Raw genomic sequence first — 26,554 nt, forward strand, 5'->3', positions numbered from 1 at the left:
GGCCATCTTGTTTTCACTTGTCTCGCGTGCATGATCGCGAGAAGAAAGACGTGATCGCGAGACAGCACAAATGGCTACCAACAATTCAACATCTCGTGGAGAACGCGACCGGACCGGGAAAACTTGTCGGCGAACGCGGGGATTCAGGTAAGGCGATCGCGCGCACGCGAGAATGTATTATTTTACAGCGCGAGCAAGCAAAAAATTTCCGGTAAAATGCGGATTGCGGAATTTTTGGCATTTTCGCGCTCTCCGCGGAGCGCGAAAATGTCAAATTATCGCAATTTCCGCGAGCGGAACGGAATTTTGGCTCAGGCCTAATTATATTACAGAACTTTTACGAGTCCTACCAGAAGTGTTCGGGAATTCCGTGATCGGAACACGCGAAATGTAGAGTTTAAAGATAAAATTTGGATCTAGGCAATCATTTTTACCATGTGTTTGTGGTAAATGTGTCATTTCAGTTTCAAAACTGCATTTACTTTAACAACAGCAGTGACGTGAGTTGAGAGCGAGCGATGGTAAAATAACACGTAACTGGTGCCAACCGCATTGGTGTGCGTGGGGGTCGGGGTGAGCAAGAGGGGACACAAACGTTACCAGCAGTAACAAAGATTTTCCCGCCAGCCTGCAAGGAAGCTCCAAGGGCCACATGCACTACAAGGAAGACATGGAAGATCAAGCGCTTGCAAGCGGCTGGAAGGCAGGATATTGGCGCTTTACCATGGCTCCTTTTGGGAAGTTGCAACACTTATATTAGCCTTGTCACTGTGGTAGAGGCACTTTAAGCATGCAAACAAAAGAAGGACTAACCTGGAGAAGGGCTGCCTCGGAAAAAGGGTGTGAGTGCCATTTTAGAATGATAAATGTTAGGCAACACCACAAGATAATCTTTAAAAGTGAAAGCACTGGGTATCAGGACAATAACATTGTCACATTCTTCTCTCTGAGGTCAATAACATGAGTATCCTTGATTTGGGAAATAAATACTATCTATTATCATCGCCCAGAGAATAAAGACAGAGCTCAGTAGGTAAGTGCAGTACTCATTTTGTGTCGTTAGTCTGTAGGTTGCATTTAATATGATAGCACTACTTGTAGGAACACGTCATCCTAACAGGGCTTCAAAGGATTAGACATAGACAACAGGAATGCATTCCTTGTACGCATTTTCAACCTTTTCTTCATTTTAAAAACAAAAACGCATGTCTTTAGGACAAGCTGATGAGGATTTTTGTTAACAAGTGAAAAGAAAAATGTCGGCTTTTGTGGCTGAGTGCTGTGAAATTGTTAGGGCTGAGTTAAAGGGGTTGGTACTGAGGGGTGTTTTTTGCAGGCAAGCATTACGGGCGCCTTATTGATTAAATAACAGGTCACTGCAATTACTGCTTGATGCTATTTGGGAGGTGAGAGGGGTGTTCTTCATTATTTTGTACGCACATTTGAAAAACAAGAGAGGCTTGTTGTCAAAGGAAACAAGCATTGGCATAGCCAATAGGTCGCGCCTTTGGGACCTTATAAGTGTTTAGCCATGCAACAGTTCATGTTGTTGCACCAAGAATATTGTGCTGCATAACTAAATACTTATAAGGTCCCAAAAGCCAGACCTATTGGCTATGCCAATGCTTGTTTATACTTGACTCTGTGCTCAATAGAGAGTGAGGTAGCAATACCTGCTGTACCCAGATGTGAGCTAAGCTTATCAAAAACATCAGTTTTGGCACAAGTGACAGATTCTAAAACACGTGCTTGTTGACACAAAATCGCACCCCCTTCAAGTGAGAGTCTCCTTTCTGTGAGCTCAATTTCCTTAATTTCGGTACAGACAGGGTGCGCAAAACAATTATCAATAGTTGACCCCTTCGTAGGAGGGCTTGAGTTATGAGCAGTTTTGTGTTTGCCCCTGTCAGGAGATGTAAGAGCGAGATTTAAGATGGAACGGGGATGCCCTTTTTAGTCTCCTCAGGAGGCTGACAGGTACAGATGTTCCCAGTCTTAGCCCGAGCTCTACCCGGGCAGTGCCCATGCGCATCCCATGCGCCTCCAGTGCAGCGGTAGATAGAAGTGCGCCTAATAGTGCCGTAGCACAGGGACCCGCCTGCTCCATACAAACAGCGAAGCAATCTCAACATCGAAGTCCTCCTCGGCCCCCAGTTGTGTAGCAGGATGTCCCCTGCATTCTCGTTCATTGCCATCCCTGATTGTTCTTTAAATTGTCTCTCATGGGTTACTGTGAGAGGACCAGTTATGTGCAAGGTGTGAGAGAAATGCAAAATAAAGAAGGGAAGCAGTGAGGCCATGAGGAAGAGAGGGATGAAAGAAGTATAATATCTGAAGACAGGACTAAGTGATAAAATTAAATATTCCATATAGGAGGGATTTGTTCACTGCAGCACATAGTTTAAGTTGGCCACTAGGATAATACCATCCGACAGTAAAGTGCCTGTGTCACTTTAACTGATGTCTGTCTTCAGTAATAGTAACCGGAAGCTAAAGGTAGGGGCGCGTGGGTCTGAGGCAGTTCTCCTCAGTCTGTTGGGACAAGCTCTAAAAAATATCCCACACTGTGAAGATGCAGTTATGGCCCAAAGAAGAAACAAATGTCAGGAGGTACACGTGATACAAGAGAAAACAGCTGAAAAGCAGGAAGTGGGATAAGGGAGGGGGGTAGGCGGAGAGAGGCACGCAGGTTGGCAAATGGTGTGCACTTTCGCGGCCCCTTTGATGTTCTCAGTGGCCGCACAGTGAACTGAAGAACATCAAAGCGGGCACGAAAGTGATCACGCATGCTAACAAATGATGCCCGCGCCCGGCGCACATGCACTGTATCTGGAGGCCTGAAAAAGTCCACTAGTTTGCACTTCCAAATCCTGCTTACTAAAACTCTTGCCAGAGCAGCGCTAAAGCGCTGGCTCAGGTGAGACCTAAAAAAGTTGTACTTACAGGATGCCTACTCACAGCGTGCCGCTTCTTATGGCCTGCAGCACTAAACACCAGCACTAGTTTACTGAAAGACAACATATGGTCGCTCTTTTAGATTAACAACACGGGCCCACGTAAACAATGGTGGCCGCAGCCACTCCTGCTGCACTTTAATTGAAGTTAAAAAATGCACTGTGCGCCTGTGTTAATCTAAAAGGGCGATTTTGTGGAGGTCTCACTCCAGCAGTAGAAAAAGACACCGGAATCGTCATGTGATGCAAAATTAAACAAACACGAACAAAAAGCATACGGGTGCCTTATGAAATAAGTAACTAAAAGGCCACGGCATCGCTGCTGGATGATGTTTGGGAGGTGGGAGTTTTGGGGTTTTTTGTAGGCAAGCATTACGGGTGCCTTATTAATTAAATAATTCAATAACAGGGCACGGCAAATACTGCTCAATGCTTTTTGGGAGCTGGGAGGGGTGTTCTTCATTTTTTAGTATGCACATTTAAAAAACAAGCACTTGCACAGCATCATACAGGCATTTGGGGCAGGCAGACACAGATGCTGAGACTTGGAGAGTGATACGAGGAACAGGGCCTTTTAATATTAGGACAAACATGCAGTGAGACAGGGAGACAGGCGTACTTTGGCAGCGAGACAGGCGTACTTTGGCAGGGTGACACGACCACTGGGACAGGGAGACAGGCGTACTTTGGCAGGGGGACACGACCACTGGGACAGGGAGACAGGCGTACTTTGGAAGGGAGAACACTTGGAATCGAAGACAAGATCATTGCCACTGGCTCTCAGAGACACGAACATTGGGAAAGGGAGACAGAAACATGACCACTGGGACAGGGAGACACGCTCATGCACACTGGGACAGGGAGACGCGATTACGACCACTGGGACAGGGAGACACGTGTACTTTGGCAGGGAGAACACTGGGAATGGAAGACAAGATCATTGCCACTGGATCTCAAACACACGAACAGTAGTAATGGAGACCCCGAGACCACCGACCCCCGAGATTTACGCTTGTAATAGTGTCAACTGACATGCACAGAAGTAAGTTACACGCACCCTTCTACTCCTCCGTAGTGCACCGACATGGCGATCCTCCAGCTGCTGCGGGTGGTGGTGAACGCGGATAATGTGACACCCCAGCTGGGTCCATCCAGGGAGGGACGGGAACCGGGAACCAGGCAAGGATGGATGTCCAGGAAAGCTACAGTGCCACACCAACACAGAAGAAGGATTAGCTGGCACAAAGGAAGCACCTTGCCACTGACAAAGGACAGAGATAAGTGTCTCAGCTGCTCACAGCACTTTGGGATGGATAGCACACTGTTGTCAATAGCTGGGACAGCAACACGACGAGTTCCGCGGCTGGGATCCTTGATAAGTGTGGTGGGGATCGGCCGATGGGGTGTATGTGACTTTCCCCTCCAAAGTTACTGTATACGCCCCCTCCTCCCCTAAAACTACAATATTAAATCAAAGTGAACCAACCGCCTTAGAACAGCAGGATGGGAGTGTCCCCATCCCAGACCTCTCTTGCTCTGCCAGGGTACCTCTCCGCAGCTGCCGTGACTTGCTCATCCTGAATATGCAACGCAGCTAACGAACGGGCCTGTGATTCCCCTCCTACTCTCCACGATCACTGGTACCGCCACCTCTGAAGCTTCAAATTAAATGACAATGCGCATGCGCGCAATGATACGCATGCACACTAAAAAACGCTAGAATAGTATTGAAGGCAAACTGCAGAATGCGGTTATGTGGCATGATGGGCATGTGCACACACGCAGTGGGGAGCGCTTATAGATGGGAAGCTGGAGACGACGGAACACCAGCCAGGAACAAAGCACGTCATCGTGTGCACGCCAGAAGAAGTGCGGGGAGTAAAGGGGCCAGTAACCTTGGAAGGATACAAATGACAATATAATCGTCATGAGGAGGGACTAACAAGCCTTGAACCAATCAGAAGCCTGCATTTACTGACCTAAACCAATGACAAAGATGGGCGGAAAGTGGGCGGAGCTTCTCCCACTCTAGTGTATACAGCATCTCTCGTCAAGGCAACGCATGCGCTGCCTAGGTGAGACCTAAAAATGAACCGACAATGTCTGCTACAAACTTGCGTTGTATTATCTTCCGTACTTGGTTGAACAGTCTTCGCGGTGCCTCAATTTTAACGCTCGAGTAACCCCGACGTTTCTGATGATAAAAGTGGTCTTCTTGGTCACCTTCATGTCTCCTAGGCATCCTTTTGTGATGATGGTGTTGTGTTGCGTTTAGACCCTTATTTTCTTGTTTAAGGTTTCGTCTCATTTTCACAGGACTCATGTGATTGTTTTGCCTGATTTGAAAGAAGCTGACTCTCTGGATATTTTCAGTTGTTGTATGTGAGGAATGGTCTTTGTAAGTAAGTAAGCATTTTATTAGATTTAGTCCTCTACGGAGAACAAATTTTCAAAAATACATTTGGTTTAAAACATTAATAATATAACCATTTCAAAACAGTTTTAAAAAGCTCTTTAAAAATGTAAACAATTTATGACAAACAAATTCATCAGGTGGGGATTTAGGAAGTGATATAAGGCCTTGAACAATAATTATATTACATCTAGTTCGAATAGGGTTTAAGTGCCGGATTTGGGCATTCAAATAGGACATGCGGTAAGTCTTGCGCTCCTCCCTCACAAAAATCACAAGTACTGGTGGTATTTTCAAAGATGTTCCATTTGGAAGTGAAAGCTTTTAAAGGTAAAATCCCTAGCCGTAATAAAATGATACAATGCCGGACTCCATGACCTAAGGTGAAAAGAATATAATGTTGCTGAAATTTGTATTCTATTAATCCTGCATACTTTTCATAATGTTTTAGTCGAGAACAGTGCTTAACATCGAGATCATAACTTATTATCGGTGTCAGATGTTTTAAAAAAAGTCTCAAGTGAGCAGGTGACCACGGTTTCAAATGTGCTAATGTGCAATTCCATAAGTGAAATGCTGTAATTACATTCTGTTTAAAGGTATAATGCAATGATTCATTCGTAAAAGTCTCAGTTTTTGATAAGAATCTTTAGGTTCCTTGTTCCGCATGTGAGAGAATATAAGCCCATTTTATGGTGTTAGTGATGGCTCTGGCATAAGAGCTAACTAGAGAAAGCTCGAGGTGCAAGGCTTGAGCAGAAACTGCTTGATGGACCTTAATCAATTTGTGGAGGATGTTCCCTTCTTTGATTTTTACTTGATGACAGTTTTTATTGGAATATATACCAATGCATAAGATAGAATAGGTGGAATTTTTTAACTATAATCCTCTAAAAGGGAGTGAAAGTGTCTGTTTCGGGAAGAGGAGTATAAACGTTGCAGTGCACCAATGTGGGCATCTGATTTGTGCCCCATGTGCTGAAGATGTGAGGAGTTTTGTAGTTTTTTGTAAAGATTCGCCCCAGGTATGCATATTCATTAACCACCCCATAAGATTTCCCCCCTAGTGACTAGTTAAATTTGGTTAATTACATTCTTCCTCTAAAAGGAACGACTTTTGTTTTAGATATTTTTGGGACTAAAAAATGTCTTCTGTATAACTGGTAAGAGCCTGTAAGTTTCTTTGTAGGCCGAATGGTGTGACGTCTAGTATAACCACATCATTGGCATACATCATAATGTGTATTTTACAAGATGATAGTTTTGGGGGGAAATTAAATTTTTTTATAAAACAGCCAGGGAGATCCCTTAAATAGGGAAAGAATACAATGGGAGATAAAAGACAGCCTTACTTACGACCATTCGGTTTCGCTATTGGTCAAGTGAGTCCCTTATCTCTCTCCATTTGTATTCTACACCATGTTACTGTGTGTAGTGATATAATTATGAAAAGAAGTTTATCGGGCATTCCTAATTTTCCTAGTTTCTTCCAAAGTGTAGGTCTATCTACTCTGTCAAACTCTGTCATAAAGTCAGCAGATACACAATAGACGACCTGCAAATTTGACACAACATATTTGTCTGTAGAACCGCAATATTATCAGTTAAGGAATGTTTTGGATGGAACCAAACTTGCGTCATGGGGATCAATCCCAGTGAAAGAACCCAGTCAGTCAAATGTTCCAGGACACTTACAATAGCATTCAACAAGGCAATTTTACAATAATTACTGGGAAGTGACTTAATCTTTAAAAAATGTGAATCACAATGCTCCCTCGCCATGATTTTGGAATATCCCCTGTGGCATAGCATTGGCAATATAGGAGAGATAAAAACTTACTCCAGTCTTCTGGATTTCTTTGCAGTACTTTTATCGGAATCTGATTAGGTCCCATTGCTGCAGAGGATCTGGAGTTATTTATGTGGTATTCTATTTGCTGAACTGTAGGGTCTAGGATATCTTGGATATTTATTTCTTTCTTACTTGTTCCTAAATTTAATTTTTCCTGCCTCGTATTTGGCCTATATAGATCATGGATGGATTTTTCCCACTTTGTTGATGGAATGGGAGAGTCTTGCAGGGGTTTCTTTGTTCATGTTTCTCTGCCGATTAAACACCAGTATGCCCTACTGTTTTTCTGTTTGGCTACCATTTGAATGTTGACCCAGGTTTGATCCTGGAGAGCTTTTTGTTTTTTTTCTTTTACCGTCCGATGGGATATTTTTTGCTTTTTAATTTCTTTATGTCTAATGTCCGAAAAGTTTAAGAAGTGCATCCAGATTAGTTTATTTAGCATAGTTGCTCCTTGATTTGGTCTCTTTCTTTTCTGTTATCTCACATTTGTTTTCTGACCTTTTGGAATTTCCTGAAAGGTAGCCACTACTGTGGTGAAGACTTCTCCGAAATGTTCTATTGGGTCTGAAGAGTTTTCACTTTGTAGTACTTGGGCAGTGATAATTGTGGAATTCAAATTGTTGATTGTTGTTGAATTTCATATCAGCCACTGTTTTACCTGGTTTACGACAGCAGTACCATGCAACTGCGTTATGGTCCATGGAGATGTAGATTGCAGTGTAATTCCAGTTTTGAGATATAGAATTGCGTGATCACTTTCCTGTGTGAATGTGATACTTAATGAGTAAGCTTTCGCTAATAGATCTTGGCTACAGATCATACAGTCTAGGATCGATGAGCTAGAGATGCCTTTTCTTGTGAAGGCCGTGGGAATATCTCCTTCTGTGCTTCCATTTAGGATAACTCCATTTAGCGCTGTTACTGAAGTGAGTAATATTTTCCCGTGTTTGTCTGCTTTTATCTCTGGAGCAAATACTGGTAATGGATTTGACAAATCTTCCTCTTATTCACGATATCCCATTTTTCCAGGAGCGCATTTGAAATTTTCCCTTTACAGTTGCCTGTTAAAAAGACGGTGGGGTATCCTTTTGCTTCTACTACTGCTTCGATTTCCTCAAATGTTTTAATCCTGAGTGAATCCTTTTTGGGTCCTGGGGAATAAACATTGCAAATGATTAGAACTTGGAAAGTGTCCATATTTTCATTCCAGTGCGTAACCTTGATACATTTTAGGTTCAAAAGACGCATATTAATAACTTCCAGATCCCAATGGAAATCTTTGCGTAGATGAATTACTTGTGAGTCCACCTTTAGCGTGGCCCCTGCTTACGGGTTCTGCTGGTACGTCGTAAATGAAGTAGTCTTTTTGGTTGAAAATCTTTATCACCCAAGTTTCTTGTAGGGCCACTATCACAGGAGTGTATTCCAGTATTAATGCTAACTTCTCCGGATTTATTTCCTGCAATATTCCACAACACGATACTCAAACGTCTGCTAAAAAGGGAGTTTGTTTACATTTCCTTGTTTATGACTGTTTAGATTTCCCTAAATCCAGGACCAGCAATTTTACTTTTGTGTTATCTCTGTTTTTATTGGATTTTTATTCCAGATCTGTCTCTCTCCATTTTTAATAAGTATGGTTAAATTGTTATCGATGGAGTTAGAAAGGTTTTTGGCGTCACAGGGTAAGTGGTCAAAATGGAGGTTGTTGCTTTCTTTTAGGATTATGGTGGGGACCACGTGGGACCAGAACTCGACAATTGCCTCTGTGGTTTTAGACTTAATCAGGAAGGTCACTAGTTTTATTTTCGATGTTGTTAGGGAGTGAAGTGAATTGATCTTACCAATGAGCTTCACAATTCTCCCTAGGTTCAATGGATTGTTTCCTGCAGGGAATAAGTCAGTTATTTCATGAAAACGTGTTTGGATCTGTTGTTCCTGTATGTGAATGGTCCCAGAAAACTGTTTGTTGGTTGTTCAGAGTTAAGTATAGGCAAATGGTTGTTAACCGTTACCGTAGAGAAGCTTGAGGCCAGAGGATTTAGTTGTTTGTGGTTTTCTTTTGTGTCAAGTAATAATTGACTTTGACCATTGTTGTGAGGAGATTTTGGGGACTGAACAATTTGCGCATTTGCTGGAAGTTTCTGTACTGGAGATGGAGAGTTTGGGAATGTTAACTTTTGAGCCTTCCTTTTCGTGAATCTTCTATTTGCTTGCTTCTTAATCATTTTCTGCTTGATATTTTTATTTCGATTTACCTTTCTTGATTCGACCAGCTCAGGCACTTCTGTGGCTCAAGTTCCTGTTTTTAATGTTTCTTCTTTACATGTTAAATTATTAGACAGTTCTATTGGTCTTCTCTGATTAAAGATTGGATGATAGGAAATTACATTGAGTGTTTATTTAACAATGGTGGTGTCTTTGAATAGTTTTCACAGAGAAAAGATTTTATCATCCTTGAGCTTCTAATTTTTCCTTTTTGTGCCATCCTACCCGTTTAGGTCGCGATTTGTTTTTAACTCTGGGTTGGTCTTCGGAAGCTAGGGGTTCTTTACCAATGTAATTTTCTTCTCCTTTTGTTAATGGAGATTGAGGATTTTGTTCGAGTTGATTTTTACCATTTTTATCAACTAAGTATTGGAGTATTCCTGTTTGCGTTTCCAAGATCTGGTTGGAATTTTCCATAAGATTCTCTAAGAGGGACAATACTGATTCCAGGATCCTTTGTAAAGTGAATAATGAACAAGAAACACGGTCTTATCTATTCGGAGATTGCAAAGTGCTGAACAGCGGAAATTCCGGTGAGTGACAGAAGTTTCCTGCTGAGTCAGATGTTTTACTTGGAGTGCTGTTATATTTTTTTGCAATGTATCCTTTGTTATTTCTGAAACCTGAGGAGGAGAGGTATCGTTTAGATTTATATCTGGTAGGATGAAAACTGTATCTGGAATTTGGAATAGCTCTGTTTCTGATGGATGAAGCAATGAATCATAACCCTCTGGGGGATCGTCAATTTTTGTTGGGGTTGTTTTTGTGAACTCTATTGCCTATTCTCCATCGTGTCCTTTGATGTTATGCAAAGGAATTCTGATATCCTCTGCATTATCTAAACCTGTTTCCTGTGTTTTTTCCTGCTCAATTTGTGAATTTAATTGTTCTGTTTTTGGAGTTTTGGTAAAGAAATTTGTTATTTCTGAGCTCCCAGAGAAAACTCCTATATGGGCTGCCTTACCCTTACCCTTTCACTTTGATTGTTGCATGCCCAGCCTTTTCGTATGGATTGTTTGTGTTCTTAGTTTCTTGTAGGCCATGGTAGACAGACAGACAGAGGAAGGCTCTTTGGATTCATGTGTCTTGATCCAAATACTTTCATTGTTCTGACTCTTTTTTTGTTTCTTTTGGTTCCTCCAATAGGGGCGACAAGGCTTCTTTGTTATGCATTAGTCGTTGGATTAAGCAGGTGAGCTCCAAGGCTTACTCTTTGTTAGTATCTCTGCCTCACAATGGGGGTCAGGGGCATGATAACCTCTTGAGAATTCATGGGGTTTCCATTGCAAAGATTTGTTGGGCAGTTACTTGGACTTCTCTGAATACTTTTGTCTGTCATTATTGCCTTCATAATGTATTATCTGATGGCACCAATTTTGTTCACAAATAAATCATGTTGTGGGTTTTTGCATATCAATAGTTGTGTCTGTATTTGCTTTGGTATTCCTCTTTAGTGATGAATGGGATGAGGACAAGGTGGGGCCGAGGGTCAATGTCATATTACTTACCGGTAATCTTCATTACTCCTTTTCCGATTGTTCTCATAACATTTGTCACTAATTAGGTAGTTCTACCTCACAAGACAGAAAAAACCAAGAAGAATGCTACGTAAATGCCCCTCCCACAAGGCATTAGCCATAAGGCTATACTCACCCAACATTCCTACTGAAATACCAAGTCTCCACCAACTACTTAGCTACTTACAATGTGCAGTCTCTGACAGCACTCCTGAAAGGAACTTCCCTAGCAGAAGGATTTGTTAGGAGGTTTATGGCACATGGCAATTAAAGATGGGGGCTGAATCCTAAAAGTAGCTTGTATGATGTGCGCATGCCTGCTGCAATGACTGTATCTCACACACAGTTCTCATTTCTTACAGTTCTCCTCACCCAGTTCTATGTGCTGAGAACTATGAAGGCATCAACCAAAAGCTGTGCATGTGGTGCATTAGTGTTGCCTTCAATTAGTTGTTTTTATTCAGTGGGGGTAGGCAGATACAAATCCTATGACAAAAGTACATTTGCACCAGGATTCACTCCAGCTTGCTTCTTGATGAAAAAATAAACCTCCCCATGAATATGAAAAACCAAAACAGAGATTCTTGTCAGTTTTGTGAACTGCAGTAATCTTAATTTCCCTAAATCCACAGATAAAACGAAATACCATCAGAAAGATTACACAGTGGATCTAACACACCCACATCATGGAGAACTGTCTAGGTAGCTAGGTATAGGAACATGCAAATCATTCAAAAGACTGCTTTGAAAAGTTCCTTTGCTCTTGTAAAGTTCAAAATGTCATCACTATTCTGAATTACTATTTGTGTGGTGCATGAATACTTTACACTTTGCCTCTAAATTAAGCCTGACTGCTTTGTGCTAAGCTGCCAGAGGGTTAAGCAAAGGTAATTTTTGTGGGTCACTCTGACAAGGATTTTGGGTGTTGTCTAAATGGGGCTTCCAACCCCTCATCAAAATATCTAATTTCTTACACAACATTTTTTGCTTTACCCTTTACTCTCTTATCTATTTTTCAATGTTTTTCCTTATTTTTTTCTTATTACTTTTTTGCATCTTTAGTTGAAGTTGAAATGCACATCAAACCTATTCAGTTCATTCTTTATGATGGTATTGTTATGTTTTTAAACACAAGGCTTATATTCAACTTTGCTGACAGTTGCATAGTTGCTCAGGCCAATATATGACAAGTAAATCATATTTTTCTTTTAACAATGGAGTGGACTATTGAGAATTGTTAGGCCAGTTTTTCACTCTACTTGTTTACTTTGAATGGTACCTCTTATCAAATAGGTTTTCAAAGTGACATGGTAAAAGCAGATTACTAACTAAATGCAGACATATCAATGCACCTTAGAGGTTTCCAACAGTTAGTAAGGTTTCTTACACGGAGATAAAACTCTTTCAAACCATGACTACATTTGATGTGCTTCCGCTCCTTCAATAAGTATTCCCAATTATACCTAATCTAGCATGGGCTACATGCTTATATTATCTTGGACAGTCATTACATCAGGACCTTATGGAGTGCTGGCTTGATTAGCAATGCATCAATATAACGCTGATTGATGAAGTGGTCATCTACCACCCCTATCCACACCTACTGTGATCTAGCCTAATATTATTATGTAGCTTATAATTGGTCTGCCTTTCTGTGAGTAATTGGGGGTGTTGGTGGTTGAGAAGAGTGTGAGGCCTTCTCAAGCTGCAGCCACGATCCTTGTCAGGGCGAACCACTAAAAGCCACTAAATTAAGCTGTTCTTAGTCCTTTGGTAGCTTGCCACAAAACAGTTAGTCTTGACTTAGAGGCTGTGTGTAAAGTGTTAATGCAGCACTTACACTGTAATAAAGTGAAAACACAACACGAGAAAGATCCCATACTAATTTTGAAAAATAAAGTACATTTTAATGTTATTTGACACCAAAACATCAGAAATCCAATCAGTAAAAACAGATATATACATTTTAAATGTTAAAGTTGAAAATAGTGCCCATAAGGTCAATACACCAGCCATGGATTTCTAGTCACGCAAGACCAAGGCAAAGTTGAATGTTATGGCTGACCGTGATGGAGAGCAATTTGGACACATGACGTGGATTGGGCCCAGCCTCTGCTTACCTTTAGACTTTTAAGAAATTTTGAAGAAAAGGTGTCATCGTCGGGGAGCCACTGAACGAAGTTGCAGTGAAGATGTCTACATTCTGACTTAGTCTCCTTTTTGGAAGCCAACAATCTCCAGAGGGGCAAAGTAACAAGCTGTAGCTGAAAAGGGCTTCAGGAGGCTGGATACCCTTCCCAGGAAAAGCCTCTGAAGATGATCTGCCGTTGCGAAGGAGAACACAGTGGGAATTACCACAAAGCAGGGACAACAGAGAATGTACCTTTAGTGGATCAGTGAGCAGGTAGGTCCTGGTCTCTTCTGGGTTCTCAAAGCATTTTTTGGCAGAAACATTTTTTAAGTCCCAAGTTTTGGATTTAGGCTATTTGAGCACCTTTAGTCAGCACCACTCCCAAGGGTCCAGGACTAGGGGTCATCACTTGGAGGGTCACGAGTCACTCAGCCTGTGTTCAGGTGTGGGTTCAAGATGGTTTCAGTCTTTTCTGTCCCTCAGGCTCTGATCAGGAGGCCAACCAAAAAGTTGTTGGACTCTCTCTGGCTGTCCTGAGTTCAGGCAGAATAACAAGTCTCAAGCAGCGGGCAGTCCTTTTAGGCCGCAAGCTGTCTTCAGACAGCAGGGCAGTCTTCTTGTTACAGCAGGGCAGTCCTCATGAGTACACAACAGGCCACAGACAGCCGGGCAGTTCTCTGAGAGTCCTCTGCTGACCCAGACATGAACTGAAGAGTGGGTCTGAGGGTCATTGTACCACCTTTGAAGTGTAGGAAACATTTGGACTTTCCCCCACAAAAGTGTTTTGAATTTCCTGCCTCTCTGTCCTGGTCCCAGGATGTCTGGCATCTTAAAGGCCAGTGTGAAGTTCTTTATGTGTGTGCTGAGGAAGTGTCTTAAATTACAAGTGAGACAGTGTGCACAGCTCTGCCACCACCCTGTCAGGATGGCCCACCCTCCCAACACACAGTCCCCCTATTGTGTAGATGTTTGGGAGGAATGCACAAAAAACAACTCCTACCTGTACCTAGTCATGTGTCCCTGCAAATCGGCTGCAGTCACTTAACGATTAGGACAAGAAAATGCCAACTTTCTAAAAGGGGCATTTTCAGAATTGTGTTTTAAAATCCAAACTCACCATTAAGGAGGATTTTAAATTACAACTCTTTAGACTCAAATATGTCATTTCTGCCTGCTCCCAAACAAAAGTAAATGAGGTAACTAGGTGTTATTCTATGGAAGAGGTAGGGTTCACAGTAGTGAGAACTGATTTAGAAGTTTTTCACTCCCAGGACATGTACATTTTCAAAGTACTTGCCTAACTTTTAAAATGGAATGCACCCTGCTTTATGGGCAGTTTGAGTCCTCACGTAGTGGTGACATATGAATTAAAAATGGGTTTTTAGACTTGGCAAGATGTTTATTTTGCAGAGTCCTAACGGCAGTTTAAAACAGCACACTTCAATGGCAGGTCTGAGACATCTTCAAAGGCCTACTTAAGTTTGTCGCACAAAAAGTGCTGCAGGACGACTAGTAGCATTAAAATTTAGCTTTCTTGGGTATATGGTATACCAATTTACTAGGGAAGTATAAGTAAATTAAATATGGCAATCTGGTGTATGCCAATTTTACCATGTTTTATGAAGTGAACACAAGCACTTCAGCACTGGCTAGTAGTGATAACGTGCACAGAGTCCTAAGGCAAACAAAAACAAATTCAGCAAAACAGGAGAGTTAAAGGCAACATGTTTGGGAATTACCCTGCAGAGAGGGACAAGTCCAACACTACCTATGTGTATGTTGTTATTTAGGTTATCATAGAGACTGTCTGAAAAATAGAGCACACCAATAAATTCCAATGATAAGTATAGGGCCAGTTCTGGCCAAATTGTTTAATCCCTTCCATGCCAAAAGATGGCTCTGAGCCATTCTCAGCCACAGCGGGCATGTTCTAAGGATGGCTCTGAGCCGTCTTTACACCCACCCATGGGAATGCTCTGGCGCTCTCTCCATGGACCGCCCCTCAATGTGCCCACACCAGGGATGGTGGTGGAAGCTGTTGCCACCCACAACCCCCCCTTGGCGATTAGATGACATTGGTCTGCACACAGCATGCCGATGTCACCAAATGCATCCCGGGATGCGCTGGAAGCAAATTGCTTTCAACGCATCAGGAAAAAGAAACTCCCTAAGGATGGGCCTACACCAGATTTGTATTCTCCAAAAACAGACACAAGAGGAAAGGAACCATTTTTTCCTTTCCCCCTGGTCCTGTTTGGAATGGATTCCTGCTCCACGATCATGGGCGGGGCCATGGTCATGGAGCAGGAATCCCACCCACTGGACCACCAGGGATGTGTTTCTCTTCTTTTGTGGGAGTGACCCCTTAGACAAGGAAGCTCCCCTGGGGCATATGCCTCCATGTTTCGTCTCCACCAGGGGCTAGTTTGGCCATTTTTTTCAGACTACCTGCTCCCTGGTGGAGTCAAAACCCAGTAGACACACAGATTACTTTATTTGCATATTTACAGAGAGCAACCCCTTGGGCAAGGGTTGCTTCATCTGGGGTCAATTTTTTAAACAAATTCCAACCCCCAGAAGACCATTCTGTCGTCTGGGTGGAGGGTAGCAGAAGCCTACTAGACCGCCAGAGCTTGTTTGTTGTTGGGGTTAAGAACATTTGGGCAAGGGTCGCTCCCCTCAGTGGGCATTTTTTTGTATTCTGCCCTCGGAGGGGGGGGGGGCAGAAGCCACTAGACACTTGTCATAATTGGCTTCGCATTTCGGGTAGCAGCCCCTTTGGCAAGGGTTATTCCCCTTTTATTTGGGCACATATTTTGGCTGTTTCGCCCACCTCTGGGGCTGATCGGTCTTTTTTTAGGCCGATCTGCCCCAAAGGGGTGCAAAAACCCAGTAGACTCCAGGGGATAAGTGTTTGCACAACTTGAGGAGCGGCCTCTTTGGCAAGAGTCACTCCCCGTTTTTTTGGGCACAGATTTAAGCCGTTTGTGCCCGCTTTGGGCACATCGGCCATATTTTTAGGTTCTTTGCCCCCAAGGGGACAGGAAACCACTAGAAACAAGTTTGTGTGTGTGAACTAGAGTTTGACAGATGGTCTGCATGTACTGGCATTTGGATGTCTCTTTGTGCACTGACATTTGGCTGGCAATGTGTATGGACTACCTCTTGGCTGAAAGTGTATGTGGACTGGTGCTTGGCTGGCGATGTGTGCAGACTGGCCTTTGCCTGGCTGTGTCTGTGGACTGGTGTTTGCCTGGTGGTTTGCGTGGACTGGGGTTTGATTGCCGGTATGCATGGACTGGCATTTGGCTGGTGGTGTGTGTGAACTGGCATTTGGATGGTGGTGTGCGTGGACTGGTGGTGTGTGTGGACTGGTGCTTGGCTGGTGGTGTGTATAGACTGGTGCTTGATTGGAGGTGTGTGTGGACTGGCACTTGACTGGCAGAGTGCATGGAGTGGTGCTTGGCTAGCAATGTATGTGACCTTGCATTTGGCTGTTGATGTGAGTGGCTGGCAGTGTGTGTGGACTAGCGCTTGGCTGGTGGCTCGTGTAGACTGGCACTTGGCTGGTGGTGTGAATTGACTGGTACTTGGCTGGTGATGTGCATGAATTGCCAGTATGTGTGTGGGTTTGCTTGAGATGTCTTTGTCAGTTGTCTGATGTTTCGGTGCTTGGTGGTGTGTTAGTCCTTTTGGAGTATGAGATTGATGGGCCCTTGAATAGTGATGTTCGTAAATGTAAGTGCTGTAAAATGTTGGGCCCACAGATGGCAGTATGAATGGCTTTCTATAAGTAATGCATTAAAGGCATGTGAATGGATTGTAAAGCGGTTGGAGCCTTGATGTGGCTTTACAGCTCACGAGCTGTCAGTCAGTGGTTCTCTGACCTGATAAAATTATTAACAATGACTTTTGCTGACTTTATTTTGTAAAGCCATTGGTGAATAAAGTTTTTTTAATGAACCATTTACTTATCCTTGTGCCAAATCCAACCAGAAGGCTTGTGATTGACTAGTGAATAGGTGTGCGATAGTGTTTTGGTGTTTTTTTATTTTTACTGTCAGTGGCATACTCTCTCTGCAGTGAAATCCTTCAGCCCTTGCATCTTTTAGTAAACTGGTCCCTAAGGGAGTAATATGTGGTTTACTTACCCAGAAGCCCATGTAAATTTGATTCATTGTCAAAAACGAATTTTTCCTCCCATTTCTGTGTTGGAAAGTTGTAGGATGACTGGGCCAGAACACATCATCTACCACCCAGAATTACCTAAATTCTCCCAAGAAAAACTTGTGGGGATGAGACAAGCGCCTGCGACAGGGAGGGGACCAAAACTGAGTGTAGAGACATCAAAATTATCTATCCCAAAATGACCTTCGTTTTCCAAAGGGGGCTCCTGCATTTTTGGTCTGAGGCTTGGCAGCCTTCTAGGGAGACCTTCCCACACTCAGACATTTCTGAAAGTTAGACACCTAGGGATGTTCAGGAAGGTGTGGCTTGCCTGAATCCCCCTGTGTTTTCCTATGCAGAATTCCCTGAAAACCTCAAATGTTGCTAAACGTCACATTTTCCACACATTCCTGTGTTGGAAAGTTGTGGAATCACTGAGTCTGCACAAACTTCCTACCAACCAACATTCCCCAAGTTATCCCCATAAAAATGCTACCTTACTTATGTGAGTGGACCAAGTAGCTGCAACAGCGAAGGGCCCAAAACCTATTGTGTCTATATCAAAATATTACAAAAAAAACACGTTTTGCAAGGGGAACACTTGCATTATTAGTCCCGGGCTCAGCGGCCATCTAGGGAAACCTAACAAACCTAGACTTTTCCGAAAACTGGACATACAGGGGAGTCCAAGGGAGATGTGGCTTGCATGTATCCTCCAATATTTTCTTACCCAGAATCCCCTGCAAACTTCTAATTTAGCAACAAAATGTCACATTTTCTGCACATTTCTTTGTGGGAAAGGTATGGAATCACTTGCCCAGAACAAACCTCCTACCACCCTGTGTTCCATTAGGTCTCTCAGTACAAAAGATAACTCAATTGTGTGGGTGCCCAAACAGAGTCAGCCTAAAAACTAGGCCTGGGTGTAAAATTCCACACCGTCGCCGAGTTTGTGGAATTCAAAATCCACACTCCGCCTCATAGCAGATTTATTTGTTTTGAAGCAAACTGGTGAGCGCAACAAGTCTTACCGAGCACTCGCAAGATTTTCCAGCCACTAGTGTGTGACAGCAAGATTTGCTGCCCGCTAGCGCAGCTTTAAGACTGGGCTGGCGACATCCAGCGCCTTTTTCCTGACAAAGCGAGTGCAAGAGAGAATCAGCAACTGCAGCTACATCCTCGAACAGATTTTCTCCTCAAAAAGCCACTAAAGCGACTCAAAAAGACATGTTTGAGTTAATATTTTCCTCCAAGTTCAAGTTGTATTTTAGTGCAAGGAGTCTTTTTTTAATGTAGCTTTTTTTTCAACAATGAGGAAGTGCCCCAGAGACTCCAACTTCCTGTTCCTGTCCATTAGGCTCCTGCCAGTGCTTTCTCCATCTCTTGGTCACTTTTCCTTTGGATTTGAAGCTTGAAGGATGACTCTCTTTGTCTGGTGCATGTATAACATTGGATTTAAGGACCTTGTTTTTTGTGATGTCACAAGTAAGATCAAAAACTGTTGTTTAAGAGGGTTGTTTGTTTGATAGACGGCCAGGATTTATTTTTACTTTTATTCGATCTTTAATATTTATTGTGGTGGGTGGCCGGCAGTTTCAGTAGGGGCCTAGTTGTTTTTCTACTTTTGATTTTTCTTCTTTCGTAAAGGAATGATGTTGTACATTTTTTCCATGTTTTTTAATACATTTTCAATATTAATTTAATTCACTCTGTGACCTAAACTGCCAATGAGCCTTACAGCCAGTATGCTCAGTACTAGTCATGGGTGCATGAAACAACTGTTTCTGTAGTGTCTGTTGAATTGAAACACCATTTAGGCCATGGATGGCATTGAATTAAATTACAAAATGTGATTTTTTTTGGGCGGGTATTTCACGTTTTATTGTGCAAAAAGAGTATAGGTGGGGTAATATATATTTGATGCCTTTGGAGGATGCGTGTTGTTGTGAAGTTTTACAGCCCAGGTAATTTTTGATTTTGGCATTGCTGAATTATTGCTGTTTTCTACTGTGTTACAATGCCTTTTTTGCCTGGCTAGTGTGTGAGTGTGTTTGGCAAAGTCCTCCATTTATCTTTAATCTCATTGCCATGTTGCCAGGGGCCATTTTGTATAGACAGTGCATGTTTTATTCTTTGTTGTGCTTTTATGGTCATTTTTTTTATGCACCGAATAAAGCTTCATGAATTGTATAGACAGTGTACGTAGGCCTGCATGTGTTCTCTGTTTTCCATGCCTTCTTGCTTGTTGTTTGACAATGTGTCTGGAGGCCATTTTGTGTAGCCAGCCAGTGTGCTTTTGCAAAAGGCCTGCATAAGTTATTTTTGTGGCCATGCCTCCTTGCAGGTGGTTGTTGTTTGACCATTTGGCTGGTGGCCACTTTGTGTAGCCACTTACAGCCAATGTAATTTAGCCAGAGGCCTGCATATGTTATTTTTGTAGCCATGCCTCCTTGCTGATTCGTGTTGTTTGACCATGTGGCTGGAGGCCATTTTGTGCAGCCACCCTTTTTTCCATGTTTCAAAGAGAGATTTATAGGAGAGGGCTCTGCCTTTTTGTATTTGTTCATTTTTTTTTTAACTTTTTCCTGATATTTTAAAATCTTGCTTGAGGATCATTGTGTAATATTTGCATATGTGTTAACAATTTTATATTACATAATTTTTTACTTTTCACCTGCACCTCATTTTTTACTTTTCACCTGCACCTCTGTGTCTCCCAACGGGTTTCGAATAGTCCTCTAGTACACCAGCAATTAATTATTGTTATTTATTTTAAAATAATTGTTGTTTCAATTTGTTTGTTTGAATTTTTAATTGTTATTTTTTTTATTTTACCCTTTTTGTATTTACATTTTTTTAATAAAAAAAAAGATTTTCCACTATCCAGACACCATCTACCAGCCATAAGCACAAAGCTACACAACAAGAGTCAGTATTTAATGCTCATTCCTTTTTCCCCTAGACCCTCAGCCTGCCATTGGTGCACAGAACACACCAGCATTGATTTTTTAAGTATTATTCCATTTATCCCTGGACACCCTTCTTGCCATAGGTACACAACACACACTAACATTCATTTTGAAAGGATTCTTCCATTTTCCCCTTCATCTCCCTGGCTTCCACAGGTTTCTCCCTTAGATGCATGTATTGCACAAAAAAGCAAACAGTTACATTCTTATCTTGATTAACCCTGGGTGTAAAACTCAGCTTCGCTTGCAGAGTTTGCAGATTTTTGTCAACTCTGCGTTCCAGAACGCGGAGTTCTCGGAAAACTCCGCAATCCGCAATGGAGTTTTTTTTGTGTTTGCGCACCCAAAATGTGTTTTTGTGCGTGTGAGGGACTTTCTGCCTGCTTGCGATCACCGACACGATTTCACAAGCCGCTCACGATCGGCACAAGATTTGCTAGGCATCAACATGGTCCCGCAAGAGTTTGCGATCGCGAACACGTCATTAGAGCGCGCCAGCGGAATTCTGGTGGGGATTTCGTGAAGATGTGATCGCATAATCTGCAATTTGGAGAAGGTTTTCTCCCGAGCAGCATCATAACCTTCTCAAATGGATGATTTGGATTAAAAAAAACTCCTCAGATTGACATTTGTCTGTCCTTTTTCTATTTTTACTTTTCTTTAAGAAGAAGGAAGTGCCCCAGTCTCCAACTTCCCGTTCCTGTCCAGCAGGCTCCTCCCATTGCTTTGTCCATCTCCTGTTCACTTTTCAATAGGATTTGGAGCTGTAAGGGTCAATCTTTGTGTCTGCTGCATCATATAATATTGGATTTGACGACTTTTGAATTTAAGATTTCACAAGTAATTTGGAAAAGTGGTGTTGTATGGTTGATTAGGGCCATGCACCTAGATTTTTTTTATACTTTTCATAGTTTTTTGTATTTATTGTGGTATGTGGCCTGTAGTTTCCGTAGGGGCTAGGTTGTTTCTTTGTAAGTAATTTTTTTTCTTTGATAAAGGAAACACGTTTCACAGTTCACTACATTTCCTCCCACTTTTGAAATCAATTTGCAATATTTAATTAATTTACTAGCCCAGTAGTCTGCCAATAGGGCTTTCAGCCACTAGGCCCAGAACTACTCATGGGTGCATGAAACAACTGTTTCTGTGGTGTCTCTTGAATTTAAACATCATTTAGGGCATGGATTGAAATGCAAAATATTTTTGGGGGTATTTCACTTTTTTTCATGTGTATTAAATGAATGCCTTTGTGGATGTGTGTGGTTGTTGTAACTTGCAAACCTTTTTTAGCCCTGTGAATTTTCACTTTTGGCATTGTTGCATTAAAGTTGTATTGTTTAGCATGCCTCCTTTGTCTGGCCAGTGTGTGAGTGTGTTTGTAATAGTGGGCCAGCATTTTCCTTGGCTGAGTCTCCCCATGTGGCCAGGGGACATTTTTTAAAGTCTGTGTCCATATTAGGCCTGGGCAAAAATTTCATTCCGTTCGCGGAAATTGCGATAATTTGACATTTTCGCGTTCCGCAGAAAGCGCGAAAATGTCAAAATTTCCGCATTCCGCAGCTTAGCAATAATTTGGTTCTTGCCTGAATCCCTGCGTTCGCTGACAAGTTTTCTTGATCCGGTTGCGTTCTCCATGAGATGTTGTATTGTTTTTAGCCATTTGCGCTGTCTCGCGACAGTTCGCGCCCGCAGTTACGTCATGCGTCGCGCGATCACGTCTTTCTTCTCGCGATCATGCACCGCGAGACAACTGAAAACAAGATGGCCACGCCCGCGAGCAACCACATGGGTAAGTTGGCGAGCCGCAACCATGCAGAAAATCTCACGAACATGCGGGAAAAAAACTTCCGCATCTTCGCGATATTTCCGCGTGTTTGCGATAATTTTTATCATTTTCGCCATAATTTGTGAAAGTGGATTTCGCAAATTCCGCCCACCCCTAGTCCATATAGGCTTGCTTGAATTAATTGTTTTCCAGGCCTCCTGCTTGTTGTGAGTGACCATGTGGCTGGTGGCCATTTTGTGGTGGTAGTTACTGTGCTTTTGCCATAGGCTTGCATGTCTTTCCTGTGTTCCTCTTGGCTTATTGCAACTTGTTGTGATAGCCTGGCCATGTGGCTGTCGGACATTTTGTGAAGGCAGCCAGTGTGCTTTTGCCATAGGCCTGCATTGTCAGGCTTCTTTTTCTTGATGTTGTGGCCTGGCCATGTGGCTGGTGACCATTTTGTAAAGGCAGCCAGTATGCTTTTGCAATAGGCCTGCATTGTCTGTCATCCCTTTCTTGTTGTTGTGGCCTGGCCATGTAGCTGGCAGCCATTTTGTAAAGGAGCAGCCAGTGTGCTTCTGCATTAGGTCTGCAAGCCTTCTTTGTGGAGGCCATGGCTTCTTGCTGGTTGTTGTTTTGCATGCAATATTTTCTTCTCTTATCCAGCAAAAAATGTATCACAGTTCACTACATTTTCTAATAAATTTGCAATATTATTGATTTGAATTGATTCACTTTGTTGCCTAGTCTGCCAATGGGTTTTTCAATCAATAGGCCCAGAACCACTCATGGGTGCATGAAACAACTGTTTCTGTAGTGTCTGTTGAATATAAACATTATTTAGGGCATGGATGGCATTGGATTAAAATGCTAAATGTTTTTTGGGGGGCATTTCACTTTTTTTCATGTGTGTTAAATAACTGCCTTTGTTAGATGTGTGTGGTTGTAACTTGCAAACCTTTGTTGGCCCTCTGGATTTTCATTTTTGGCATTGTTGCATTAAAGCGGTGTTGTTTAGCATGCCCCCTTTGTCTGGCCAGTGTGTGAGTGGGTTTGCAATAATAGCGGGCCAGCATTTGCCTTGGCTAAGCCTCCCCATGTGGCCAGGGGTCATTTTGTAAAGTCTGTATCCATTTAGGCCTGCTGAAGTTCATTGTTTTCCAGGCCTCCTGCTTGTTGTTGTTGTGACTTGTGAGTGACCATGTGGATGGTGGCCATTGTGTGGTGGTAGTTAGTCTGTTTTACTGTGCTTTTGCCATAGGCCTGCATGTCTTTCCTTTGTTCCTCTTGGCTTATTGCTTCCATTTATTGTTAGCTGTAGCTCCCTGAATGCTGCATCCCACGTGATGCACAATGCCAAACCATTACATTTGTATTTTTGTTGTTGTTCTTTTTCTTTCCTATCTTTCCTGAGTGTACTGTAGACTATAGTACACTAGGAAAGCCTTTGTTGTTGTCAAAGTCTCACAAATGGCTACACTGTATTGTTATGATTTTTTTAATAACTGAGGTAATACATTTAATAATATTAATAACACTAACAAGTGTGACCACAAACTAAGTGATATATAATATATTTGTTTGTTTGTACTAGTAGTAATTGAACCACAACAATGAATGAATGCCACGTTTCACTGATGTTCTTCTTTGCTTTTAAGTGCACAAAAGAGAAGACATTACCCATTGTATTGCCAGACAGAAGTCCTGCTGTGTATGACGTCACATGATGTGTGACCACAGACATCTCTTTAACTTGTGTCACTGCGTGCTGCTGCGACATCTTCAAAATGGCCCCAAAGAAAGGTACCAGGTCCAGTACCAAGAGAGTTGCCAGGGAGAAGAAAGAACCACCACTTACCACCACCGGTATGTCGCCAAAGACCTTTTTTATGAAACCAAAATGTGCGCCTTCATCAGCGGTGTCTGGGAAGCAAGCTGGGAGCAGCATCCCCGCGTCAGTGGACACACCCCACCAACATACTCCCAATCCATTGTCTGTCACAGAGGCAGCCAGTCTAATCACGACAACACCGACGAGCAGTGATGTTGAAATTGTCATATCATTATCGCAAAGTAATACCCATTCAATGCAGGAAACTCAGATAAGTGGGCAACAACAGCCACAACCACCCCCAATAGTAGTTGTTCCTCCTGAAGTATGGGCAGTTCTGGATATCACGCTTCCTGCAGTGGAAGAAAAAGAGCAAGCCGATCTTTCAGACGATCCATTGTCTTTCAGATACCCAGCAAGGAAAAAGAGGGTTAGTCCATCAAGTTCTGCTCCAAGCCCCCCTTCTGATGATCTAAACACCACTTGGAACCCACCTCAGTCTGAGAGTGAGACGCTGCATGCACACGAGACACAGCTTAGGAAAAGGAAGGTTCCGGAAAGCCTTAGAGTTCAGGAGGTAGATGTAGAAGACAAGGATGCCAGTGATCATGGACATTAGCCTCGCCCCAGTGGAGACCGACATTACCCCATCCCAAATTGCTTTGAGAGATGTGGCATGGATACCACCAACACAGATACAACCAACACCCCCTCCGGCTTCCATATTTGCAAAGGCCCGGCAGCGACCTACATCTACCACAACAACCTCAGTAAAAGTAAGTACTGCAGAGAGGCAAACATCACACCCACCTTCCAGTTTATCCGACATTGCAATTGGTACCAGCAGCACCAGAAAATTGACCTCCCCAGTTTGGGATCTTTTTTGGGTTAGCAAGAAGGAGGTGAACATTGCTATATGCTCCATTTGTGGACAAGGTGTTGGTCGGGGTAAGTTTGGTACAAACTATGGTACCAGAGGCCAAACAACCCACCTGAGAAAACACCATTTGATACAGAGGGAGGCACACCTCAGCGGCCAAAAAACTGCATGTGTTGTTGGTGAAGGGGATGAAGAAAAAGCACTGATGGAAGATGAACAAGAGGGAGACATTTTCTCTGTTATACAAAGCAGCCCTGTCCCCAGCAGTGCAGTGGTACCACCTACATCATCATCAGCAACATCGCAATGGCACAAGAGTCAGGCTGAGACATCAAGGGGTCCAAGGCAAGAGAGTACCACAATGAACAAATGAGCATAACATCTGGCATTGAAAAGTCACCAGCATCAGTGGCACCAGAAAACAAAAAAAATCCAGGCTACCATTCTCAGCATGTTTAGGTCAAAGGGGCAGTACGAACGCAACCACCCAATGTCACATTTGTACAACGCGAAGCTAGCTAAAATGTTAGTGCTGGACCTCCTCCCTTTTTCTTTTGTGGAAGGGGTGGGATTTCTTGAATTTGTGGCAGCCATCTGCCTGAATTAGAAGGTTCCCACCCTGTAATACTTCGCCAGAGTTACTGTTCCAGCACTACGTCACAGCGTGCTGGAATTGCTTGGACAAGCTTTGCAGAAGAGTGCTGTTCACACTATCCACCTGACAACAGACATGTGGACTAGTTGCCAAGCCACTGATTACATGTGCATCAATGTACACTGAATCTATTTTGTGGGGGTTAGAGAAAAGATATCTACATGTGTTGACACTGCTGAGATTTTTAATGTCGCTCAGAAACATGCAAGTGTAGCCATGTTCGCCATGGATAAATCCCATACTGCTGCAAACATTTTAGAAGACTTTGACGCAAGTTGTTTGAATGGCTGGGACCAAGAGGGCATAACATTGGTTTTGTTGCCACAAACAATTGCAGTAATATAGTTAAGGCCATGGCCGATGGTGGCTATTTCAGGGCCCTGTGTTTGGTGAACCTCCTTAACATCATTGTTCAAGACTTTCTGAAAAAAGAAGTCTGAGCCAGCAACTTACTGACCACCTGCAGAACAATCTGCACACAGTTCAGCCATTCTTTTAAAGCCCGGAAGCTGCTAAGGATCATTCAACGTGATAATAGTATGCCAGTTAAAGCACTCATCCAGGAGGTGCCAGCATGTTGGAACTCAACTTATTACATGCTTGAATGTCAATTTGAGAAGTACAGACCAATCAATGAATATGCCATGCAAAGAGGGGATGCTACTGAGAAAGGCTTGATCATTGAGATGGACCAATGGGGCCTAGTTAAATGCCTGACAGAGATGCTACTTCCTTTTCGAGGTCTTCACACGTAAAGTCAGCAAAGAGGACTGTACTATGGGCCAACTTATCCCATTGTTGCACATGCTACATGAACTGCTGAAGGGGGTGTCTACAATGTACACAGGTGTGGGGGGGAAAGAAGCATATGAGTTGGTGGAGAGCTTAAACCCTTCACTTATCTGAAAAAAGGGTGCAAAGAGGTATTGTGTCGTCCAACTATTACATTTGTGTCACAATTCTGCATCTACTGTACAAACCATTACTGCACAGTTTCATTCCTTTTTCAGATGGGAATGTTGCCAACTACAAAACTTGGATAGCTGTGTAAGCCAGTCAGCTAGAAAAAGAACGGCCGGGAATTAGAAGCCCGCTCCACCAGGTCACAACAAGTACTGCAGGGCAGCCATCTTCAAGTTCAACTTTAGA

This window comes from Triturus cristatus, chromosome 4_1 (assembly GCF_964204655.1).
Source record: "Triturus cristatus chromosome 4_1, aTriCri1.1, whole genome shotgun sequence".
Taxonomy (NCBI): domain Eukaryota; kingdom Metazoa; phylum Chordata; class Amphibia; order Caudata; family Salamandridae; genus Triturus; species Triturus cristatus.